The sequence below is a fragment of the Periplaneta americana genome, chromosome 11, assembly GCF_040183065.1.
Source record: "Periplaneta americana isolate PAMFEO1 chromosome 11, P.americana_PAMFEO1_priV1, whole genome shotgun sequence".
Taxonomy (NCBI): Eukaryota; Metazoa; Arthropoda; class Insecta; order Blattodea; family Blattidae; genus Periplaneta; species Periplaneta americana.
The window spans coordinates 122,101,802-122,106,935 of NC_091127.1; positions in this window are offsets into that span (position 1 = coordinate 122,101,802).

Below are 5,134 nucleotides of genomic sequence, written 5' to 3' on the forward strand. Positions count from 1 at the left end.
CACAACACCATCTCTACTTAACCCCTGCTCAAATCCGTAACCAGACTTTTCTTTTCAGTATTCCTTGCGACTTATCATTATTCCATGCCAGGGGTGTCAACTACGGTTTGATTATCTGGTAGTCTGCTGTATTGTAGGGCAGAGAAATGCATTGCCATGAATGGACGTCACATTGAGCACATCCTATGAACAAGTGTTCAGGTCTCAGAAAGTATGTGTTGTAGGATTCATCTTTATTAGACATTATTTTCTTGTTTTGATGCATACTATCACCTCCTAAAATATTGAATACTTTTTAACATCCTGTATATGAAACTGATAGCAGGGGTTATTTCTCTAAAGTCTAACTGTTCTGCACCACTTATTACAATTTGGTAAACCTAGAAATAAATTTGACTGAAAATACAGTGTGTCCAAAAATACTAAAAAAAAAAGCAATAATTAAATATTTATTGTTTAAGAACTAGAAAATCAACTACTTTCAAATATTCTGTATTTCAATATAATGTCAACGTGATCAATGATCATAATGTGAAAATCTGGATAATAGGTATTTGTAAAATAGAACTTAAGTTTTGAAAGATACCAAAGTGGTCCCTTAAATGTTAGGTTATTTTACGACGCTTTATCAACAGCTTAGGTTATTTAGCGTCTGAATGAGATGAAGGTGATAATACCGGTGAGATGAGTCCGGGGTCCAGCACCTAAAGTTACCCAGCATTTGCTCATATAGGGTTGAGGGAAACCCCCGGAACTTGCCCCGACCGGGAATCGAACCTGGGCCACCTGGTTTCGCGGCCAGACTCGCTAACCGTTACTCCACAGGTGTGGACCCCTTAAATGTTTGAAAAACACAATTTTTAAGAAACAACACCACACCACGTAAGGCAAATTCGTACTCTTCACCCACATTTAGGTTGTTTTGTCCCGATACTGAAATTATACAAGGGAGTGTACGTTTGTTACTACAAAACACAACATCAGATTGACATTACATTACATTACATTATATTATATTATATTATATTATATTATATTATATTATATTATATTATATTATATTATATTATATTATAATTATATTATTCTATATTATATATTATATTATATTATATTATATTATATTATATTATATTATATTATATTATATTATATTATATTATATTATATTATATTATATGCTCGACCATGCCGAAATGTAGTAATTATACACCTGGTAGCAGTCCTTTAATGCATGTCATTAAAGTACACCTACTCATTAAAGTACTCGTGTTCAGCTAATGACAAGTCAGCTTTGTACCGTTATAAAACCTCAGCCAATGACAAGTCAGCTTTGTACCGTTATAAAACCTAAAGTATCTATTATTCTCGGATATGCAATCGAAAGAGAATTAGCGAAAAGTCACGGAGGCTGGAAATCCAATACTGTCGCAGAAGGTTACTATAATAATTAGCGTTAATTGTAAATAATATTCAAATAAATTCAATTTGTCATCTCGTTTTTCAATGTCTAATTTAATTTCAATGTTATATCAAAGTTAATATTTAGTTTAATCTGTAGGTTCTTATAGGCTATCAAGGTCAATGTGGACATCTGTTCCTCGGAAAAAATCAATACTTTCACGTCTGCGCACATCTCACAATTTACGAGGTATTGCTCAAGGTCAGTTAGATACAAATAAAATGAATAATTTCAAGTTAGAAATATGGTCGAGCATAAAACGTCGTATGAAACTAGCCAATAATGGTAATTAAGAAGCGAGTGTGAAAATTATGAAACTCGCTTGCGCTCGTTTCATAAACATCCATACTCGCTTCTTAATTACTATCATTATAGGCTCGTTGCATAATATACTAATATTATGTTATATTATATTATATTATATTATATTATATTATATTATATTATATTATATTATATTATATTATATTATATTATATTGGAGTCATGAAACTAAAGTTTTGGTATCTCAAATAGGCCAAATTTTGATTTCTATCACTGGTGATCGTCGTTGCACTACTTATTTGCGTCAACGTTTAAGTATTGCAATTCAACGCGGAAATGCAATGAGCATTTTGGGTACTCTTCCCGAGTTCAGCCCTTTGGATGAACTCTTTCTCTTGTAAAATTTATTTAGTATTCCGTATGTAAATATTTGTACTTGCATTTAGTTTTATATACTGCATTGCTCAAATTGTAAAATTTATTGTTAAACTCATATTTTTAATTTCGGGGAATAGTTTTTTATATAGCCTACAGAGAATATTTGTGTACCAAAATCTTAGTTTATTATATTATATTATATTGTATTGTATTCTATTGTATTGTAATTATATTATATTATATTATATTACTAGCCGTACCCGTGCGCTCCGTTAGAAATAAATATAAAGTAATTACATAATTAAAATAGGACATTTGATCCAGGGAACATTCTTGTTTGATAGAAGGATAAATCGTTTAATATGTTACTTAATTTAAATTGGATCCAAATAATTAAAATGCGATCATTTTGGTCCAGAGAAACTCATTTGGTGCAATGACAATTCCTTTAACATGTTTCTTAATTTTAATTGCATGCAACCATAGTTTAATGAAGATTGATATCATTTAGATTTAATGTGTATATTTTATTTTACTTGTTATAGGTTTCCATTGAATTATGCTAACAACTTAATTTTAACCCTTGTTTTCTACGTATTCAGTAAATGGCGCTTGGCCCACAATGGTTCTGAACCCTTCAAATAACTTAAATTATATAATATAATATTACATATTATATTATATTATATTATATTATATTATATTATATTATATTATATTATATTATATTATATTATATTATATTATATTATATTATATTATATTATATCTGAAGTTACTGTAATAACAGTATAACATTATGTCCATCTAGAGAAACTACACTTTCCAATAGTGAAATAATAATTAATTATACAAATCGGTTAATTTAGCTTCCGATATTACTTCATAAAAACACAGAAACATTCTCTGTAGGCTATCTTTCATAGTTTTCGATTGTTGCTGTCCAAGGCCCCTTATAGACGAAGTCATTTTTTTTTAATTCATTACACGGCCTTAGAATGCAGTTATTTTAATATTAAAACTCATTTATCTCATTAAATATCAGTCCTATCAAAATTTTTCAAGGAATAAAACTTATCGCAAATTATTTTAAAGAAACTTTTGTTATGTAACATTGTTCACAAAAATCAATAATAAGCGAGATATTTCGATTTATTTAATTCAGGCCCCCTGATAACCCCCCTTTAAAATAATGTATTTTGAACGCCATATAGCATAAAATCTAAGTTACAACGAACTTAATTTATATTCCAATTTTCATCGAAATCCGTTCAGCCATTATCGCGTGAAAAGGTAACAAAAATACAGACAGACAGACATGCAAACAAAAATTTCAAAAAAGCGATTTTCGGTTTCAGGGTGGTTAATTATATATGTTAGGACCAATTATTTTTGGAAAATCGAAAATTACCAGAAAAATTTCGGCTACAGATTTATTATATTATATTATATTATATTATATTATATTATATTATATTATATTATATTATATTATATTATATTATATTATATTATATTATATTATATTGCAATACAGAGTAAAATATATAACGTGCTTCTGTGTAGGACCACAAAATGAAACAGCTTATTCTATATTCTCCTGAGTCATTGACCACCATCAGCAAGCTGCTAAGAATTAACACGGCTCACTACAGTTCCGCAGCGTACCACAAGTCGAGAACCATTGGCATCGTATCCTTCTCGGCACTACACACAGCTGACTGTTCCCAGCTCCGCTTCCAACGTAATGTTTTTTAATCAGCTGCAAAACACTGAAGCTGCTTACATAAGTAACACCTTTAGAAGACGAAAATACAGCGGCGACTTGTATTGTGTAACAATTGGAGCTTTTTTCTGCTTACGCACAACAGGCTACAAATCTAGCGGACACACTAATATGTCATTGTTGTAATTCGCTTCCCAGCAACCACTAAAATAAATAATTTTATTATAATTATGCAGATATACCGAAGTCACCCCGCATCACGGTGTGCAATAATGCAAATCTAACTGGACAAAAATAACTTCTCTGCATTCTAACGGATTGTTATGAAACTTTGTACAGATCTTATAGGTAGCACATATTTTTTGTGTACAAACTCTGACTACGTTTGCATAAGAGGAACTACCCTTTTATAGGGGGTGATTTTAGAAAAAGTAATAACTTCTCCCCTAACAGATTTTTATGAAACGTTGTACGGCAGTTACAAATAGAATATATATTTTTTGTGTACAAACTATATTTACGGTTCTATAAGGGTAAGTACCTCCTTACAGGGGGTACATTGACACAAAATTAACTACTGTCTAACAGATTTTTATTAAACTTTGTACGGTAGTTATAGGTAGTACGTAGTACGGTCATTAAGTTCTGACACTGACGCCTGAAGGGAAGGCACCCACAAGAATCTGGATGTCTCAGAAGATGCCGCGTGATACTGCGTACACTTAAACAGATCGACATCCTCCCTCAATATAGTCGCCGTTGGCCGCTATGCACGTCTGCCAACGTTGGTGTAGCTGCTGGAAGCACCGCTGAAAGATGTTGGCAGGAAGATGCCGTACGACTTCTCTTGTGGCAGTCATGACCTTTTCGGCCGCATAAAAATTACGCCCTCGTAGGATTGATTTCATGAGGGGAAAGAGAAAAAAAATCGCATGGTGCGAGATCAGGTGAGTACAGAGGGTGTGGCAAAACAGCGACCTGTTGCCTTGCAAGTTCCTCTTGGACAAGGATGGAGCGATGTGCAGGGGCGTTGTTGTGTAGCAACAGCCAATTCTTCCTATGCCAAAGCTCAGGACGCTTACGACGAATTGAATTGCTTAAACGGCCAAGAATCTCTTTGTAGAGGATCTTGTCTACAGTTGCACCTTGTGGGATGAATTATATGTGAACAATTCCATTTGAATAAAAAAAACTGTTAAAGCATCACCTTGCCTTTTGACCTGTCTTGTTGCGGATTTTTCTGTCGTGGAAATAATGGCGTTTTCCAGGTGGCGGATTGTCGCTTCAGTTGCGGATCGTAAAGG